Raw genomic sequence first — 22,291 nt, forward strand, 5'->3', positions numbered from 1 at the left:
TTCCCTTGACTCTAAAGAGTATATTTATATTGCCCAATGAAGCTTTTATGTATTGATTTCAGGTTATTGGCTGCCTAACTTTAATACTTAAGTGAACTTATAACTTGATTAGAACCTTGATGATACTGGGTAGGTAGGGATTTTCAAAAAGCAGGCGGATTTTACTTACAGGCCAGTCTCAAGGACAACTATTGCTTTCTAGCTTTAAAATGTCCCTCATTAGTGTACATTTGAAGGTCTGGCAAATTTCTTAGTTTTAGTGTTCATTGTTTCTTGACTGGAGACTAAGTTTGGAACTGACTTTGGAGTATGTGGAAGAGTGTATTGTTAGGGTAGCACTGTTAAGATTCTTGATCTGTGTATTTTTTGTTTTTGAGACAGAGTATCGCTCTATAGTCCAGGCTGGAGTGCGGTGGTGTGATCATAGATCTTTGTACCCTTGACCACCCCAGCTCAAGTGATCCCGCAACGTCAGCCTCCTGAGTAGCTGGGACCACAAGCACGTGCCACCGTGCCAGGCTCATTTTAAATTTTTTTGTAGAGACAGTGCCCCGCCATGTTGCCCAGGCTGGTCTTTACCTCCTGGGCTCAAGCAGTTCTTCCTCCTCAGCCTCCCAAAGTACTGAGATTGTAGGCATGAGCTACTGCGTCTGGCCTGATCTCTGTATTCTTTGAGAAGAATATTCTATTCACCCTCCTTTACTTTATAAGCACAATTGTACCATCTTCAGGAATCATTCATTATCTTTTGCAATGTTACTTCTCTCTAAACGCGGAGTAGATAACATAGTACTTTGTAGAGTTATTTCTTTAATATTTTTTCCTCATTACAAAGTAATATTAACATATGATAAAAAATGTTTAAGAATACTAAAGGGTATGTAGGAAAAGAAACCTTCTATACTTCTATGTGTCATAGACATATTCAGCTGGGTTGATGCATGCATGTGTACACATACCACACACATTTCTTTCGTTCTTTTAGAGAGACAGAGTCTCACTGTGTTGCCCAGGCTGGAGTGCAGTGGCACAATCATAGCTAACTGAGCCTCAAATTCCTGGGCTCCAGTGATCCTCCTGCCTCTGCTGCCTGAGTAGCTAGGACTACAGGTGTGAACCAATAGCCCTGGCTAATTTTTAAAAAATTTTTTGTAGAGACAGGATGTCGCTCTGTTGCCTGGGCTGGTCTCGAATTCCTAGCCTTAAGCAATCCTCCCTCCTCAGCCTCCCAAAGTGCTGGGATTATAGGTGTTAGCCACTACACCTGGCCCTCACACTCTTTATATGACTTTAAAGAACTGATTTAAAAACTTTAGAGCATCTGCCCTATGTTACTAAATATTCTTCAGGAAGGTTATTTTAAATGACTATATGAAATGATGTCATATTTTTAGCTGTTCTTTTATTGTTGGATAGTTAGGGTATTCCTTCTTTTTCTTATAATACTGTTATGACTATCTTTGTTAATACATTTTCACATTTTCTGATTATTTTCCTAAGGTAGATTGCTAAATAATTGAACCTGTTTGTCAAAGATGATCAAAGGAATTACAGGAGAGTCCTTTTTCCCCCCATATACATTATATATTATTAAAGTGTTTAACATATTTTGACATAGTTAACATTACTTTGTAATGAAAAAAATGTTACAAAAATGAGTCCACAGATTATTATATTATCTACCTTGTGTTTGGAGAGAAAAGCAACATTGCTAAAATACAGTCTCTGCTTCTTGATGATGACACAATTGTGCTTATAAAATGAAAGAGGTGTATTATAATATTCTTAAAGAATACGTGTTTTTAAAGTAGCTCTTGATCAGCCCTTCTCAATTCCATCCTTGAGGAAATTAAGCTCTGATGCCTTGAGGCATCTACTATGTGTAGTGAAATTAACGTATTTCCTGTGCGTCTTGAACTCTACTGGCTTGAATTATCCTTGAGAGAATTGAGAAAACAGTCATGAAATTATTTTATGTAGAGCTTAATTCTTTAGCAGAATACAGTACTGGTTTAGAAAGGCTGTTCTGGATATACCTATTGACAGATTGTTTTCCATAAAATTAGACCATCTCACTAGCAGTGTGTAAGAATGCATGTCTCACTTCCCATCTTAATGTTATCTTCAAAGATCTTTTCCCTGAAAAAAAATCTTGCCTGTTTTATAGGTTAAAAAGTATTATTTTGTTTTAATTTGCATTTTTTGGTTTACATTTTTCTTGTGTTTACTGGCTATTTGGGTATTATCTGTGAATTGCGTATTTTTTGTTAATTTTTCTTGGGGAAGGGAAGAGCTTAATATTTAATTTATATGGGCTCTATATAGTGAGGATAAAGTTTTTCCTCTCACATTTGTTATAAATAATTTTCAGTGTTTGTCATTTGCTCTTTAGTCTTTATATTTTTGATGTATACACATTTTATATTGGTAAGCAGTAAAATGTACCACACTTTTTTTTTTTTTTTTTTTGCAATTCCTTACATTTCTGTTTTGCTTGGAAAGGCCTTCTTTATCTGAATGAGTATCATTAAATGTGTATATATATTTTTTATTTTCTAATTAATTTACATTTTACTCTTAGTTCTTTAATCTTCCTTAAGAATTTATTTTGTATTTTTGTGTGAGGAGACAAACTTGTTTTGATGTTTTCCTAATAACTGAAGAACGTTCTACACAGTGTATGGGTAAATGATCAGTGTCTTTCCTTTTGGTTTGTGGCATTTTGTTGTTGTTGTTGTTAAGTGCTTATATATTATAAGATCTATTTTTCTGTTTGTTATCCTTTTTTCTAGTACTTTTTTATAGTACTAGATTGATTTAATTATTACAGGCTTATAATTTTGTATTAATGGCCGGTTGGGCATTAAAAAAATTTCCCTCCCGTATCTGTATTTTTGCCATTCTCACTCTTTATTCTTAGGTGCTGCCCAATACTCTTACCCAACTCTTTTTATATCCCAGCTGCCTCAGGGCTCAGCTCAGATGCTGTTTCTTCAAAGGGCCCTCCTGAACCCAACACTATCTAAAGTAGAAAATCCTGTACCCAATCTGCCATATTATCCTATCTCTTCAATATCATTTATCACAATCTGTAAATAACATTCTTGACAGTTTGTCTACTCTCTTTTTCATTGGAATTTCGGTTCCATGAGGGTAAAGATCTTATTTTTCTTGCTTACTGCTGTATCCCTTGTACCTGACACATGGTAAATACTCAATAAATATATTTTGGATCACTGAATAAATTAAAAATGAGCTTTAGAACTGTTCTTTTTCTCAGTCAACCACAATTAGGGTTGTGTTAAACCTACAAATTATTTTTCAAGTATGGCTTGGGCCAGGTATGGTGGCTCATGTCTGTAATCCCGGCACCTCGGGAGCCTGAGGTGGGCAGATTGCTTGAGCGGAAGACTTCATGACCTGCCTGGGCAACATGGTGAAACCTCATCTGTAAAAAAAATAAAAAAGTTAGCCAAGTGTCATGGCATGCACTTGTGGTCTCAGCTGCTGGAGGCCGAGGTGGGAGGATCACTCGAGCCTGGGAGGTTGAGGCTGCAGTGAGCCAGGATTGCGCCACTGCACTTCAGCCTGGGTGACAGAGTGAGACCCTGTGTCAAAAAAATAAAAATAAAGTATGGCTTTTTTTTTAATTGATTAAAAGTTTATTTACTTGTTCCAGCAAAGTGTTGTAGTTTTGTTCATTTAAGTGTTGCATATTTCTTGTCAAGGTTACTACTATGTAATTTGTAAAATTTTTTCCCCTACTTTGAATGGATTTTTTCCCTATCATATTTTTTCAGTAATTAAAAATTGAAACAATCTCAAATTTAGAGAAAAATTCCAAATACGGTAAAAATAACTTTTTTGCCTCTGTAACCATTTGAGGATAAATTGCCAACCTATATGTCATCATACCGCTCCCCTTCATACAGTGTATGTTTCCCACAAAAAGGGACCTTTGGCATAACCATCACATTCAGGAAATTCCCTTTAAATTCAAATTTCGTTTGTTGTTCTAATAAACAAAAATAATCTTTGTAAATAAAAAAGATTGAGTTTAGAATCACAGGTTACATGTCTCTCTTATCTCCTTCAGTCCACAGGTTGCATGTCTCTTTCATCTCCTTCAATCTGGGACACTTTCTGTCTGTTTTTGGCTTCATGACCTGGATACTTTCAAGGATTACAGACTAAGTAGTTTTATAGAATATACTTCTATTTGGATTGTCTTATGTTTCTTCATTATATGCTCAGGTTGTATATCACTGAAAAGAATATCACAGAAGTGATGCTCTGTTCTTGTCATTGTACCCTGGCAGGTGGCACATGATTGTCAGGCTGTCTTATTACTGAAGATGATCACTTTGATTGCTTGAGCAAGGTGATAATATCTTTCCAGCTTCTCCACTGGGCAGTTACTCTCCTTTTGTAATTAATACTTATTTTGTGAGGAGATACCTTGAGACTATATACATATCTCATTCTTCATCAACTGTTCAATTTATTTATGTCATATCTGTATGGATTTATAGATCCCTGTTTTTTTCAGTAGTTTGTATGTAATCACCATTATTGAATTTGATGCTCAATCTGTCCAAGAGTTGGCCAGTAGGAGCCCATTCAAGCTCACTCCTGTGTCTGGTAGACATGTTCCTGTTATTCTTTGAGTACTTCCTTTCTTTCTGGCGTGAAAATTTTAGGTTCACTAAAGTTATTTAATATTCTTGTGTGAATATTTCATTTAAGTTTTCTTGTTTTGTATAGAAACCTTAAGGTTAAACAAGTAGCTTTATTTGAAATGTCAATTACCCCTGTAATATGGGGACCAAAAATTTTGTTCAAAACTGTCAGAAAAAGCTGTGCATGGTGGCAGGCATGCCTGCAGTCCCAACCACTCAGGAGAGGCTGAGGTGGGAGGATTGCTTGAGCTCAGGAATTTGAGATCAACCTGGGCAGTAAAGCGAAACCCCCATCTCTCTATTAAACACACATGCACACACACACACACACAGGAAATTGTCAGAATAAAGACATGTATAAGCATCTATCCCTGCTCATGTATTTGGATTAAAAAAATGCTAAGCATCAGTAAAGAATCGGGTATCCCTGTGTGACTACTTAATTTTTTTTTTAGTTCCTAAAGTGAAAAGTAATTATTTTTGTGTGCAATAAATAAGAAAGGACCAGAAGAGAAACTTGATTCTTGTGTCTTTTAAGCCTTTAGATTCCTTATCTCCAAGATAATTTTATAGGGATTTTTGAGATCAAAATTTTGGCACCTTAGTGTACAAGTACAACAGTACTTGGCATTTTGTAGGGATTCTCAGGGAAATATGTTATTTTATGATGTTAGGTGAAAGGAGGAGAGAAATTAGAATTATTCCCAATCTTTTCTGTTTCCTCTCTCTTTCCTTCTTTGAGAGAGATTATAGTTGAAAAGAGGAAGCAGCAAGGTGGGAAGGAACATAGATGGAGAGAGATGTTTAAGTTTTTGAAGCGATGATGATGAGATGAGTTTTTTGTTTTTGAGATGGAATCTCACTCCGTCACCTAGGCTGGAGTGCAGTGGCACAATCTCAGCTCACTGCAACCTCCACTTCCCGGGTTCAAGCGACTCTCCTGCGTCAGCCTCCTGAGTAGCTGGGATTACAGGCGCCCGCCACTACGCCCAGCTAATTTTTGTATTTTTAGTAGAGACGGGGTTTCACCATGTTGGTTAGGCTGGTGTCGAACTCCTGACCTTGTGATCTGCCTGTGTTGGCCTCCCAAAGTGCTGGGATTACAGGCGTGAGCCACCGCACCCGGTGATGCTGAGATCTTAATTAAGACTCTAAGTTTTGGAGAGAGATGTTCAAGTTTTTCTTTTTTTTCTTTTTTTTTTTTTAAAATTTATTTATTTTTATTGATCATTCTTGGGTGTTTCTCACAGAGGGGGATTTGGCAGGGTCATAGGACAATAGTGGAGGGAGGGTCAACAGATAAACAAGTGAACAAAGGTCTCTGGTTTTCCTATGCAGAGGACCCTGCGGCCGTAGTGTTTGTGTCCCTGGGTACTTGAGATTAGGGAGTGGTGATGACTCTTAACGAGCATGCTGCCTTCAAGCATCTGTTTAACAAAGCACATCTTGCACCACCCTTAATCCATTTAACCCTGAGTGGACACAGCACATGTTTCAGAGAGCACAGAGTTGGGGGTAAGGTCACTGATCAACAGGATCACAAGGCAGAAGAATTTTTCCTAGTACAAAACAAAATGAAAAGTCTCCCGTGTCTACCTCCCTTTACACAGACATGGCAACCATCCGATCTCTCAATCCCTTCCCCGCCTTTCCCCCGCTTCTATTCCACAAAACCGCCATTGTCATCATGGCCCGTTCCCAATGAGCTGCCGGGTACACCTCCCAGACAGGGCGGTGGCCGGGCAGAGGGGCTCCTCACTTCCCAGTAGGGGCGGCTGGGCAGAGGCGCCCCTCATCTCCCGGACCGGGCGGCTGGCCTGGCGGGGGGCTGACCCCCCCACCTCCCTCAGATGGGGCAGCTGGCCAGGCAGAGGGGCTCCTCACTTCCCAGTAGGGGCAGCCGGGCAGAGGCGCCCCTCACCTCCTGGACGGGGCGGCTGGCCGGGCAGAGGGGCTCCTCACTTCCCAGTAGGGGCAGCCGGGCAGAGGCGCCCCTCACCTCCCGGACGGGGCGGCTGGCCGGGCGGGGGGCTGACCCCCCCACCTCCTTCCCGGACCGGGCGGCTGGCCGGGCAGAGGGGCTGCTCACTTCCCAGTAGGGGCAGCCGGGCAGAGGCGCCCCTCACCTCCCGGACGGGGCGGCTGGCCGGGCAGGGGGCTGACCCCCCCACCTCCCTCCCGGATGGGGCGGCTGGCCAGGCAGAGACGCTCCTCACTTCCCAGACGGGGTGGCGGCCAGGCAGAGGCTGCAATCTCGGCACTTTGGGAGGCCAAGGCAGGCGGCATGCTTCGCCGGGTGGTCAGAGCTATTCACCCATAGTCCGTAGCCCAGAGCCGGGGCTGCTCGGCTCTCCGTCCCGGGGGGCCGGGGCCGGGCTGGAGGCGTGCGAGCCTCTCATCGCCGCCTCCCAGCGCAGCCACCCGAGCCGCCGCCACCGCCGCCGCCTCCCTCCATGGCTGCGGCCGATGTTCAAGTTTTTCATCTTTACCTGAGAATCCCTACAAAATGCCAAATACTGTAATTGTACACTAAGGTGCCAAAATTTTGATCTCAAAGATCCGTATGAAATTATCTTGGAGATAAGGAACCTGAAGGCTTAAAAGACTTAAAAGAATCAAGTTTCTCTTCTAGCCCTTTCTTATTTATTACATACAAAAATAAATTACTTTTCCCTTGAGGAATTAAAAAAAAAGTAGTCACTCAGGGATACCTGATTCTTTACTGATGCTTAGCATTTTTTTGTGAATAATTTTTATCCCTCTAACAGTAAAATGATGTTAAAAGCCCTTGAAAAAATGAAAATTAATTGCATTTCATACCCTTGAAGCTCTGATTTTATTGATAATTTTGTTTTTTAAGTGAACAAAACCTCAAAATATACTAGCAAGGTAAATTTATTGATTTCTCCTCTTATGCCCGATTGCTTATCAATTTGGTTCTTTTGTCTAAGAATGATCCAATTAGCAGACTAATTTTTTTTCATCAGGGAACTTTCGCCTTCTTACACTGTGTTCTCATTGGAGCATTGCATAGTCTCTGCATACGTAGAGCGTGAAGATGGTGTCTTTATGTATACCATCTTAAGTAAGCTAAACTGTCTTGAAAATGGCAGTAAGTGGCACATTAAGACACAAAAGGTTATTTCTTTTTTGGCAAATGGTTGTTTGTTTAAATGGAGAAACATAAGGTCTTATATTGAGAGGTAGATTTATTTAATATTCCATAGATGTAATTTTAAAAATATTTCTCCTGTCTCAGAATGAAGTGAGGGTTCTGCTAAGACAGCTTTGTAATTCACAGCTTTCTTTGAAAATGCTGTACCTTTATTCCTTATTGATGGACTTGAATGCACAATCATTTGTGGGGTTTTTTTGTTTTGTTTTTATGAAATAGCAGTTTGATCATTTATACCAAAAGTTAGTGCTATATGATTAGATATCAAGTTTCCTTAGATAGAAGCATTCCAGGCTGGATATCTGACTCCTTTTATCATTTGCATGGTGTACTTAGCTGTATATAAAATGGAAAAGTAGCAAGTTTAAATGACTGGTAAAGTTGGAGGCACACTCTGCTACCCAGCGGTTCTATTTCTGTGTCTTCTTGAGAGAAACTTTTACCCATGTGCTCAAGGATCTATATAGATGGAGGTGTAATTTATTATAATGGTGATCTAGATAGGATCTAGATAGATGGAGGTGTATTTATTATAATAGTGAATAAGTACAAAAATACTTAACTGTTCCTCAGTAAGTGAATGGATACATTGATATTATTCGTATAGTGGAATTCAAGTAAACAATCCTTATCTCCAGAATACTTAGGGCAGATGTATTTTGGAATTTAGAAATTTTTAAACTTTAAAGGTAATTCGGTATGTATACCATTTATTGTATAACACTCCCATTGGGATTTGGGAAACACCTCATAATCAAACATACTAATTTTTCTGTAGCAAAATTTATGAATATTCATATTAAGTGGGATAAATAGATTTTAAATGGCTTCATACTATTTGGGTTAATTACATTTTTAAATTAAGTTATGGGAAAACTTAAGAGCTTTTTGGATTTTAGATTTTTGGAAAAAGAATTGTGAACCCATATTATAAAGTTCATAAAATGAATGAAATAGAGCTACATGTATCGATGTGGATAAATCTGAAGCATATTAAGTAACAAAAGGAAGTTGCAGAGATAACCTTGTGCAAATGACATCATTTATGTGAATTGTTAAATAAGCAACAGTGAGAGAGAGAGAGAGAGAGCTCTGAAGCAACTAAGGCAAATTATTGGTAGTGGTTTTCTTACTTTGTTGTATGTTTGAATGTGTCTTTATAACCTCAAACTTCAGCTTTTAAACCTTCTGTTTTACCTTAAGAATGTAAGGTTACATTGAGTTAGGCAATAAAAGTATGCTACAAAGCATGTCAGAACTGGAAGAGTTCTTTAAAATCATTTAAATTATCATCCCTTCTTTTTTTCTTACTTTCTTTTTTTCTTTTCTTTTTCTTCTTCTTTTTTTTTTGGAGGCAGGGTCTCACTCTGCCGCCCAGGCTGGAGTATAGTGGCATGATCATGGTTCACTGCAGCCTCAGACTCCTGGGCTCAGGGAAACCTCCTGAGTATCTGGGACTATAGATGCATGCCACTGTGCCCAGCTAATTTTTTAAATTTTTTTGTAGAGACAGTGTCTGTGTTGCCCAGGCTGGTCTTGAACTCCTGGGCTCAAGCAGTCCTTCCTCCTCGGCTTCTCAAAGTGCTGGGATTATAGGTGTGAGCCACTGTGCCTGGTCTACTCTTCCTTCTTCTAATCCAAGTCATTCCTACTTGTTAAGAGATTCTCTTGAATATTTATTTATTTTCCCTTTTTAAACCTTAGACCTTTTACTTCTTTTCAAAACATATTTTGGTTGAGATATAGTTTCCATACAGTGAAATGCACACACCTTAAGTATCTTGTTTCCATGAGTTTTGACAAATGCCAACACCCGTGTAATCCACAATTCTGTCAAGATACAGAACATTTCCATCATCCCACAAAGTTCCCTTGCATCTCTCCCCAGTTCGCATCATCCCTGCCCCCCCAGCACAGGTAGTGTTCTGATTCCTTTCACTTTAATTTTACGTGTTCTCGAACTTCCTTTAAATGGAATCATACAGTCTGTACCCTGTTGTGCCTGACTTTTGTTGCTCAGTGTGTTGTTTTTTACATTTATCCATGTTGTTGCATGTATCCATAGTTATCCTTTTATATACTGAGTAACACCCCATTGTGTGAATGTGGTACTATCAGTTTATCCAATCTTCTGTTGATGGACATTTGTGTTGTTTCCAGTTTTTGGCTCTTATAGATAAAACCACTGTAAACATTTTTATATGGTTGTGTTTATTGGTACATGTTTTCATTTCTCTTGGGGTAATACCTAAGGGTGGAATTCCTGGGTCCTAGGGTGGTGCATACTTCACTTCGTGAGAAACTACCAGAGCAGTTTTCAGTGTTGCTTCTGGCTGCTTCCATCCTTGCCAGCATTTGGTATTGTTAATTGTCTAAATTTTAGCCATTCTAGTGGGGGTGTAGTGATATCTTATTGTGGTTTTGATTTGCATTTCCCCAGTTACTAAAGATACTAGTCACTTTTTCGTTTGCTTATTGGTTAGTTAGTTCAATTGCTTATTGTTCTTAGAAGAACGTTCATCTTCCCCAGGAATGTATTTTTCTTTTTGAAGTATCTAAGTCTTTTACCCACTTTTAAAAAGTTTTTTTTTTAAATTGAGTTGTAGAAGTAGTTTATATATTCTGGATACAAGTCCTTTAACAGTTATATGTGGCATGCCAATTTTATTTTTATAGTGGTCTCTTTCTTTTTAAAATTTATCCTCATCACTCTTTCCATATGATACAGTGTTTTTTGATAAGCAGAAATTAAAAATTTTGAAGTCTAATTTGTGAATTTAAAGTTTTATCATTAGTACTTCCTAAGATAACCATCCAAATATCTTTCCCTTAAAAGTATAAAGTCTGAGGCTGGGCACGGTGGCTCACATCTTTAATCCCAGCACTTTGGGAGGCCGAGGCTGGCAGATCACCTGAGGTCAGGAGTTTGAGACCAGCCTGGCCAACGTGGCGAAACCCTGCCTCTACTAAAAATACAAAAACTAGCTAGGCTTGGTGGCGGGCACCTGTAATCTCGGCTACTTGGGAGGCTGAGGTATGAGAATCGCTTGAACCTGGGAGGTGGAGGTTGCAATGAGCCAAGATTGTGCCACTACACTCCAGCCTGGGCAGCAGAGCAAGACTCTGTCTCAAAAAAAAAAAAAAAAAAAAGTGTAAAGTCAGCTGAAGTGATATGAAAGCTTTTGTGATCATAGACCTAAGCATTTGAATTGCAAATATAACTTGGTGTGTGAAAGCTCTGCAGTATGCATGCAGGAATTAAATGTCTGTCTGGAAATAATGCCAACAAATATATTTATTGGGGTTTGTGTGATAGAATTGGCAGATAACCAAGGAAGCAAATTTATTTTCCTTTTAAATATGAAGGAAAATTTATGAAGGAAGAGCAAATTTATTTTCCTTTCAAATACGAAAACATGAAGTAATCTTTTGTAATGTTTACTACCTACATTGATTGCCTTTCCTTGCATTAATTTCTCAAAAATTTTCTTCATTAATTTTCTTGAGGAGCTCTTTTATCTGCTTAATGTCTTTACAAACACATGTGCAAAAGAGTCTCAGACGCATCTTATTTGATGATTGTCATGGAAAATATTAAGGGTTTGTGTACAAATGTTTATATTTATACTGCAGTGTTTTGCTTCAAGAAAAATGTATGGTCTTCTCTATGCAAGTTTTATCATTTTTGTTGTTGTTTTTATTTCCAAGTCCTTTCTGTGTTTTCTTTAATTTTAATTTTTACTTTTATTTTTGAGACAGAGTCTCGCACTGTCACCCTGGCTGGAGTGCAGTGGTGCGATCTCGGCTCACTGCAAGCTCTGCTTCCTGGGTTCAAGCAGTTCTCGTGCCTCAGCTTCCCTAGTAGCTGGGATTACAGGCATGCACCACCATGCCCAGCTAATTTTTGTATTTTTAGTAGAGATGGGGTTTTACCATGTTGGCTATGCTGGTCTCTAACTCCTGACCGCACATGAGCTACGTGCCTCGCCCTCCCTAAGTGCTGGGATTACAGGCGTGAGCCACTGTGTCCAGCCAATAAATACTTTAAAAATAAATTTTCAGGCCAGGTGCGGTGGCTCATGCCTGTAATCCCAGCACTTTGGGAGGCTGAAGCGGGTAGATCATGAGGTCAAGAGATCGAGACCATCCTGGCCAATATGGTGAAACCTCGTCTCTACTAAAAATACAAAAATTAGCTAGGCATGGTGGCTGTGCACTTGTAGTCCCAGCTACTTGGGAGGCTGAGGCAGGAGAATGGCTTGAACCCAGAAGGCGGAGGTTGCAGTGAGCCGAGATCACGCCACTGCACTCCAGCCTAGCGACAGAGCAAGACTCCTTCTCAAAAAAAAATTTAAAAAATGTTTTTTTCAGCAATGTGTGGAAAATATACACAAGATATAAGACCAATAAAATGCTACTGTCTAGGAGATGAGGTGCCTCATACCTGAATCCAGCACCGAGGTGGGCGGATAACCTGAGGTCAGGAGTTTGAGACCAGCCTGGCCAGCATGGCAAAACTCCATCTCTACTAAAAATACAAAAATTAGGGGGTGGTGGCGTACACCTGTAATCCCAGCCACTTGGGAGGCTGAGGCACGAGAATGGCTTGAACTCTGAAGGCAGAGGTTGCAGTGAGCCGAGATCACACCACTGCATTCCAGCCTGGGCGACAGAGCGAGACTCTGTCTCAAAACAGAAGGGACTTGGAAATAAAAACAGCTAACAACAAAAACCCGTAACATAGTCATTTATTATCATTATCAAGTATTATGTACTGTATATAATTGTATGTACCACACTTTTATATGACTGTCAACGCATTAGGTTTATTTACACTAACATCATTGCAAACACATGGGTAAGGCATGTGTTACAACATTATGATGGCTATGACAATGTGATAGGAATTCCCCACCCTCCCACCCGAGACGGAGTCTTGCTGTGTCGCTAGGCTGGAGTGCAGTGGCATGATCTCCGCTCACTGCAACCTCCGCCTCCCGGGTAAGCGATTCTCCTGCCTTAGCCTCCTGAGTAGCTGGGATTACAGGCACGCACCACTACACCCAGCTAATTTTTGCATTTTTAGTAGAGACGGGCTTTCACCATGATGGCCAGGATGGTCTTGATCTCTTGACCTCGTGATCTGCCCGCCTCTGCCTTCCAAAGTGCTGGGATTACAGGTGTGAGCCACCATGCCTGGCCTGTGATAGGAATTTTTTAGCTCCATTGTAATGTTATGGGACCACCATGATACATGCAGTCTCTTGTTGACTGAAACGTCATGTGGTGTATATAGAATGCATTTATGACAGTAGGACTTACCCATTTTGATAGTGTTTTCATTTATTCCTTTTTCTTTTTTTTCCGAGACAGAGCTTTGCTCTGTCACCCAGGCTGGAGTGCAGTGGCGTGATCTTGGCATCCTCCAACTCCTGGGTGCAAGCGATTTTCCTGCCTCAGCCTCCCAAATAGCTGGGATTATAGGATGCCACCATGTCCAGCTAAGGTTTGTAGTTTTAGAGATGGGGTTTCACCATGTTGGTCAAACTGGTCTCAAACTCCCCTACCCCAAGTGATCTACCCACTTTGGCCTCCCAAAGTGCTGGGATTACAGGCATGAGCCACTGCACCCGACCGCATTTTCATTTATTCTTTAACTTCTATTCTGGGTTGTGGTAGCATAAAGATGGATTATGTTTATTGCTGAAATAAACCTGTTGTCCAAATTTTGATGTTTTCCAGCGACTATCTTGCTACTTAGATTTAGGTACAGCATTCGCAGAGCAAAAAGATAGATGATCTTCTTTTTCCTGGATTCAGAGGCAGAGAGTAGTTGTTAGAATTCTAGTGTAATTGCTCATTCATTTTCTTGACTCTGACATCTTTTTTTAGAGGAAAATAACTTTGGTTAGTAAGCTCCAAATAATGGGTGAGAATGTTAAACAATTTAATCCATCCATTTGAGTTCTAGTGTGGGTCTTTTTTGCATTTTGGTGAGTCTCCTGCTTGTGTTTAGATTAGTCTGAAAACTTTGATTTGGTTTAATATTTGAGGGCTTTCAGTGTGCTTTGCTGTACAGGAAATAAATCTCTGTCATTAACTCAAAGAATACTAAACTAACAATAAGGAGGATTAAATTACCTTGGAGGCTCTTCCTCTGTCTCATTCTCTGTGGTTCAGACTCATTAAATTAGTTTCTTCTTTTAAAATGTTTCTTCTTTTAAAATTATGGAAATTAGAATTCAGTTGACGTTTGTACAAAGTGGGGTTATATCTGTGTATAAGTTTTGACACCCCCCAAATTTAACTATTAATAGCCTACTGTTGACCAGGGGCCTGATAACATAGTTGATTAACACATATTTTGTATGTTATATGTTAACATGTATTTTATGTATATACTGCATTCTTTAAAGCAAGCTAGAGAAAAGAAAATGTTATTAAGAAAATTGCCTGGGTGTGGTGCCTCATGCCTGTAATCCCAGCTCTTTGGGAGGCCGAGGCTGGTGGATCACACGGTTAAGAGATCAAGACCATCCCGGCCAATATGGTGAAACCCCGTCGCTACTAAAAATACAAACATTAGCCAGGCGTGGTGGTGCTCACCTGTAATCCCTGCTACTCTGGAGGCAGAGGCAGGAGAATCGTTTGAACCTGGGAGGCGGAGGTTGCAGTGAGCTGAGATTGTGCCATTGCACTCCAGCCTGGGCAACAAAAGTGCACTCCATTGCACTCCATCTCTTGGAAACAGAGCAAGACTGTCTCAGGGGGAAAAGAAAAAAAAAGAAAATCACAAGGAAGAGAAAATACACTTACTATTCATTAAGTAGAAGTGGACCATCACGAAGATCTTCATCCTCATCATTTTTGTTTTGAGTAGGCTGAGGAAGAGGAAGAAGAAAAGGGGTTGGTATTGCTGTCTCAGATTTGGCAGAGGCAGAAGAAAATCCATGTGTCAGCAGACCCTCAAAGTTCAAACCTGTGTGGTACAAGGGTCAACTGTACTTTGTTTTCATAGAGATATATTAAAGTTTTATGAGTTTAGCTCATAGTGATCTTATAGGTTCTAAGCTTCATTTGAATATATTGCATGTAAAATAAGTGCTTTATCTGTGTTCCTTTTGTCTTTCTTGAATATTGTTGTTAATTTAAAATTTGTAATAGGTTATAACTCTTATGTTTTACCCATTTGTGAGCTTTATTTTTGGATAAGAACTTTATCCTGTACTTTTGCTGTGCTTTGTATAGTACAACTATGAAAGATTCTTGTTGACTGTTGATTATCTGAAAATGCTTCTTTTTGCTTCAGGGCAAATATTGAATAAACCTAGAGCATATAATTAGCATTTTTATTAGGACTGTGGTTTGTATTTTGGCCAGTTTGGATTTAAGAATTACTTGTATTGGTTGGTATTGGTTGGTGTAGAACTGATTTTTTTTTTCTTTTTCTTTTTCTTTTTTTTTGGAGATGGAGTCTCACTCTGTCGCCCAGGCTGGAGTGCAGTGGCAGGATCTCAGCTCACTGCAACCTCTGCCTCCCCGGTTCTAGCAATTCTCCTGCCTCAGCCCCCTGAGTAGCTGGGATTACAGGCGCGCACCACCATGCCTGGCTAATTCCTGTATTTTTGGTAGAAACGGGGTTTCACCATGGTGGTCAGGCTGATCTTGAACTCCTGACCTTGTGATCCGCCTGCCTTGGCTTCCCAAAGTGCTGGGATTATAGGCATGAGTGATTTTTTTTAGAATAAGAGTAATTGGCTGCATTATTTTTTTAAGGAAGAGTTATAACTTCCCAGATACTTGCAATGCGGCTAATATACAGTAGCCATTTACTTTCAACATAATTTCTCAACGTTTAATTTTTGTCAGTTTTTCATAAAAAATATATGACAGGGTAAAAAGATGACATTCCTAAGTCCTAGAAAGTTTATTGATGATAAATACAAAGAATTAAATTGCAGATCAGTCTTAGAAGTGCTATTCTGTGGATAAGCATACAGCCCTGGGCAGCACAGACGGGAACATCAGATAGCCCAACCAAACCGGAAGCTTGACTTGGTTGACTTAAGAATTCTTTAAAACTCTTTTGCATGTTACATTAATAAAGTTTATTTAATACATGTATTTATATGTTTCAGAAAAAAATGTTCTTAATTTAACATTTGTAAAAGGGTACAATACTGGTGTTTTCTCTGACTCTGATCTTCTTGATAAACAGTGTACTGAGTTCTCTGTGATATATTTTTTTTGTAATCATGACCATTTCACGTGTCCATAATTTTTTTTCTCTAAAAATATCTCTAGACTACATAGTTCTGTTATTTTAGGAATAAGAATAAACGGGATCAAAGTGTACTCTTGTTCTAAGAAACTAATGACAGTTTATTTGTTGGAAGTTCTGCCTCAGAAGAGCTTCTGATATTTATCTAAAATATGTGAATAGTAGCTGTGATCTGTCATTGTTTTTGCAGATATCTAATTGTTGTAATAAAAGTCATAGGCCCTGTCAGATAGTTAAGAATTTCCATTATTGTTGTTCACAATATCCTACCATTTCATTGAGATATAGCTTGGTGTAATAATAGTACAGTCCCTGGAGTAAATTTTAGAGAAATACTTTCCCAGCCTTTCAAAATCAAGCTGAGTGTTAGAGTGAGAAGTAGACTAGTGAGTGTTGCTATAAAATTTGGAGTGTGAGATCATTTTGCAGTGTGTCGGGAACAGACTTCCCAAATAGACATTCTAGTATTATCTTACAACTCGATCTTTCCTTAAACTCAATGTATCTGTTTTTGGTTGATCATTATAGATGTCTGTGATGTATGAATATGCCCATTTTATCTTCTGTATGAATATGCTGGAGAAAGAGTAGCCTTGCTTGTAGTCTGCTTTTTTCCTTCTTCTAAAGGAGTTGGCAGGGATTTTTATAAAATAAAGCTAGCCTGATTGTAGCCAAAAGAGGAAGTGTTGGTTTATATTTTAGTGGAGAAAACTGCTGTATAGACTTCTAGGCTACCAGTCAGAGCATTGTTTTATTTTTATACTATAGTAAAATGGGTGCAGGCGGAGCTGAAGAACCAGACACACTAGTAGTTAACGTTTTCTTTCTTTACCAAAATAGTAATTGCCATGCTACATTTAGCCATATGTGCCAAAGCGTATGTGAAACTATTAACTGTAGCCAACATATATTTCTCCTGACTTGAATGAATTGATGACGAATGGTCAGAAAAGGAGGAACAGTCATACCTAGAAATCAGCTTCCCTGTTGAATTTCACTTCTGGTATTTCCCTTTGGGATATATTCACTCAGGAGTGTCAGGATTTTTTTTGACTTCCAAGGGAAAGAAACTAGGCTTCAGAGAATTAGCATTTTGATACATCTTTTTATTGAAGGTCTTTTGAACTCCAGCAAGTGTTAATCTTTAAAAGATGATGCTGGTAGTGAAATGCATTTTAAAATTTATATTCATGAATTTAAATTCCTGATTTTTTTTTTTTTTTGGTGAGTTTATTCTTCGAAAGAAATAGCAGTGCTTTTCAAGTGTTTGAAGACTACCAGAATTGAAAGCTCACTGCTTGCTAAAAGCATAATACCCAAACCGGAAATGATAAAGGAAAATGTCATTGCCTTTGTATTAAAAAAGAAAATATCTATTAAAAGTCATCATAAACAATGTTAAAAGAAAAATAGCAGACTTGGAAAAATATTTGTAACATACACAGCAGGTGAAAGGTTATTTTCCTAATATGAAGAGCTCTTAAAATGGATTAAGAAAAAATGTTCAATAACAAAATGGGCAAAGAACAAGGAGAGAGGAGTCACAAAAGTTGATATACAAAGACACAGATAGAAATGATTTGTAATATGACAAAAGTCGATATACAAAGATACAGAGAAATGATTTGTAATATGACAAAAGTCGATATACAAAGATACAGATAGAAATGATTTGTAATATGACAAGTCGATATACAGAGATACAGATAGAAATGATTTGTAATATGACAAAAGTCGATATGCAGAGATACAGATAGAAATGATTTGTAATAAGACAAAAGTCGATATACAGAGATACAGATAGAAATGATTTGTAATATGACAAAAGTCGATATACAGAGATACATATAGTAATGATTTGTAATATGACAAAAGTCGATATACAGAGATACAGCTAGAAATGATTTGTAATATGACAAAAGTTGATATACAGAGATACAGATAGAAATGATTTGTAATATGACAAGTCGATATACAGAGATACAGATAGAAATGATTTGTAATATGACAAAAGTCGATATACAGAGATACATATAGAAATGATTTGTAATATGACAAAAGTCGATATACAAAGATACAGATAGAAATGATTTGTAATATGACAAAAGTCGATATACAGAGATACAGATAGAAATGATTTGTAATATGACAAAAGTCGATATACAAAGATACATATAGAAATGATTTGTAATATGACAAAAGTCGATATACAGAGATACATATAGAAATGATTTGTAATATGACAAAAGTCGATATGCAGAGATACAGATAGAAATGATTCGTAATATGACACAAGTCGATATACAAAGATACATATAGAAATGATTTGTAATATGACAAAAGTCGATATACAGAGATACAGATAGAAATGATTTGTAATATGACAAAAGTCGATATACAGAGATACAGATAGAAATGATTTGTAATATGACAAAAGTCGATATACAGAGATACAGATAGAAATGATTTGTAATATGACAAAAGTCGATATGCAGAGATACAGATAGAAATGATTCGTAATATGACACACGTCGATATACAAAGATACATATAGAAATGATTTGTAATATGACAAAAGTCGATATACAGAGATACAGATAGAAATGATTTGTAATATGACACAAGTCGATATACAGAGATACATATAGAAATGATTTGTAATATGACAAAAGTCGATATACAGAGATACAGATAGAAATGATTTGTAATATGACAAAAGTCGATATAGAGATACAGATAGAAATGATTTGTAATATGACAAAAGTCGATATACAAAGATACATATAGAAATGATTTGTAATATGACAAAAGTCGATATACAGAGATACAGATAGAAATGATTTGTAATATGACACAAGTCGATATACAGAGATACAGATAGAAATGATTTGTAATATGACAAAAGTCGATATACAAAGATACATATAGAAATGATTTGTAATATGTATCAGAATTACAATTGTGCATACTTTGTGATCCAGCAATTCCATCTTTGAGAATTCCCAAGAAAAATGTGGATTCATGTGTAAAGATACATATGTGAAGGTGCATCTTACAATAGTGAAAAATGAGAACTAACTTAAAATATCCATAAGTGGAATTTTATGACCAACATCTTCTCTCCAACCAATTTTTTATTATGGTAAAATATATATAACATAAAATTTACCATCTTAACCATTTCGAAGTGTACAGCTTAGTGGCATTCAGTATATCCCATCTATCTCCAGAACTCTTTTCATCTTGACAGACTGAAACTCTATACCCATTAAACAATAACTCCTCGTTCTGTCCCACTCCTATGTCCTGGCAACCACTGTTCTAGTTCCTTCTTTATCAATTCGACTGCTCTAGATACCTCATGTCAATGGATACATACAGTGTTTGTCTTTTTGTGATTGGCTTATTTCACTTAGCACAACGTCTTGAAGGTTCATCTGTGTTGTAGCATGTGTAAGAATTTCTTTCCTTTTTAAGGCTGAAAATCATTAGCAGGTGATATGGTTTGGCTGTGTCTCCATTCAAATCTCAACTGGAATTGTATCTCTCAGAATTCCCACATGTTGTGGGAGGGCCATAGGAGGAGGTAATTGAATCATGGGGGCCAGTCTTTCCCATGCTATTCTCGTGATAGTGAATAAGTCTCACGAGATCTGATGGGTTTATTAGGGGGTTCCGCTTTTGCTTCTTCCTGATTTTCTCTTGCTGCCGCCATGTAAGAAGTGCCTTTTGCCTCCCACCGTGATTCTGAGGCTTCCTCAGCCATGTGGAACTGTAAGTCCAATTAAACAAGTGCCTTTTGCCTCATACTGTGATTCTGAGGCTTCCTTAGCCACGTGGAACTGTAAGTCCAATTAAACCTCTTTTTGTTTCCAGTTTTGGGTATGTCTTTATCAGCAGCGTGAAAACGAACTAATAGAGCAGGCACCTTATTTCCAAAAAAAAAAAAAAAAAAAAAGATTTTTTCAATGGATAATGCAGGTATTTATACCCTCATTTAAAGTATGAGGGATCTGAAACCCAGAAAGATGGTGACATGTCTAAATGTCATAACTAGTCAGCTTGAGAGTCAGAACTAAAACTCATGTTTTCTCATCACAGTTTCGTGTTCTTCCCAGTATGGTACACTGCTTAGGCCTTGAATACAAGGAATGATCTTTTATTGTTGCTTCTTCATTCCTAAAAATAAGATTTTTGATGTCACAGCCTTTTGGAATTCATTGTATAATGTGCTGGAATTTACATAACCATTCAGATTAAAGGTTCGTATATCTTCTTTAGGGATACAAGCTAAAGATCTACCCTCTCAAACATTTTAGTAGTTCATCTGCATTAACACCTTTATTAGCCACCCATGTTGTTACCGTGCCCTGTATAAAAAGCTTTGCATGTTCTAACTTAAAAAAAACTTTGCTATATTATTATCTTTGGGTATTACCAGTTTTGATTTCTGCAATCTGCTCTGTTTTTGCTACTAGAGGAGGAAAGCTGATTTGGAGTTTTCTTTTTTTCTTGGTTCTAGTTTTAGTGGGCTGCAAGGATTGCTTTGAATGCCAGCTCTATCACTTACTCTGTGATCTTGGACAAGTGCTTAAACCTCTCTAAGCCTCGTGCCCTCATCTATAAAATTAAATAATAGTACATGTGTTGGGTATCTAAAATAGTCAAATTCACAGAATCAAAGCGTGTAATGGTAGTTGCCGGGGGTGGGGGGAAATGGAGAGTTACTAATCAACAGGAATACAAACTTTTGGTTGAGATGAATAAACTCTACAGATTTGATGTATAACATTGTACCTGTAGTCAGCAGTAATGCATTGTACACTTAAAAGTTGTTAGGAAAGTAGATGTCATGTTAAGGGTTTTTACTACAGTAAAATAAAAAAAGAGTTCATGTGTCATAATGAAGATTAAATAACATAAAAAATGTGTGGTACAATCTGGCATATACAAACTACTTGTTAAATGTTAATATTTATTATTTAATGTTTATAATACTTAAAAGTCATTTTGTATTTCGCTGTCCTTCGGTTTTGTTTGTTTGTTTGTTTTGACACGGAGCCTTGCTCTGTCACCCAGGCTGGAGTGCAGTGGTGTGATCTTGGCTTACTGCAAACTCCACCTCCCAGTTCAAGCAATTCTTCTGCCTCAGCCTCCTGAGTAGCTGGGATTACAGGTTCGTGCCACCATGCCTGGCTAATTTTTCTATTTTTAGTGGAGATGGGGTTTTACCATGTTGGCCAGGCTGGTCTTGAACTCCTGACCTCGTGATGTGCCCGACTCGGCCTCCCAAAGTGCTAGGATTACAGGCGTGAACCACCGTGCCTGGCCAATTTTTGTATTTTTAGTAGAGATGGGGTTTTATCATGTTGGCCAGGCTGGTCTTGAACTCCTGGTGATCCGCCTGCCTCGGCCTCCCAAAGTGCTGGGATTATAGGTGTGAGCCCCCGCGCCTGGCCATCCCTTGTATTTTTTGATGAAAAAAGATTTTTTTTTTTTTTTTTTAAAGACAGAGTTTCACTCTTGTTGCCCAGGCTGGAGTGCAATGAGTGCAATCTTGGCTCACTGCAATTCCCACCTCTCAAGTTCAAGCGATTCTCCTGTCTCAGCCTCCCAAGTAGCTCGGATTACAGGCACACGCCACCACGCCCGGCTAACTTTTGTATTTTAGTAGAGACAGGGTTTCATCATATTGGTCAGACTGGTCTTGAACTCCTGACCTCAGCTGATTCGCCCACCTTGGCCTCCCAAAGTGCTGGAATTACACAGGTGTGAGCCACCACGCCCGGCCGTTTTGATGAATTTTTTTGAAAGAATGTATTCATATTCCTGTAGATTTCCCATTTCCCACATTCCCTCAAATTTAGTTTCCGTGTAATATCTTCTATTAATTTTGAACAGTGTCTTTATTATAGTTTATGCAAAGTGAGGAGTGAGTGCCATACTTATTTTGCTTCCTGTTGGGAATAAACTGAAGTTAAATTACTGACATTTTGCATATTATCTCAATCATTTTTTAAGGACCTGTAAAACAGAATCAGGTGAATCCTAATTTGCTAGATGCAGATTTCTTGTAGCTATTTTTGATTCCTGCAGGCTGCTCTGATTTGCTACTTGAGGAGGAAAGCTGATTTGGGGGTTTTCTTTTTGTCTTGG

At 38.3% G+C, this 22,291-nt stretch overlaps 1 protein-coding gene across 22 annotated transcripts in view; it reads left to right on the plus strand.

Annotated features, from left to right (window-relative positions):
- The window catches only part of ERC1 (ELKS/RAB6-interacting/CAST family member 1), a 535,420-nt gene that overhangs the window by 82,030 nt on the left and 431,099 nt on the right, over positions 1 to 22,291 (plus strand). The gene's annotated exons all lie outside the window — the stretch shown is intronic.

Source organism: Pan paniscus, chromosome 10 (genome assembly GCF_029289425.2).
Source record: "Pan paniscus chromosome 10, NHGRI_mPanPan1-v2.0_pri, whole genome shotgun sequence".
Taxonomy (NCBI): Eukaryota; Metazoa; Chordata; class Mammalia; order Primates; family Hominidae; genus Pan; species Pan paniscus.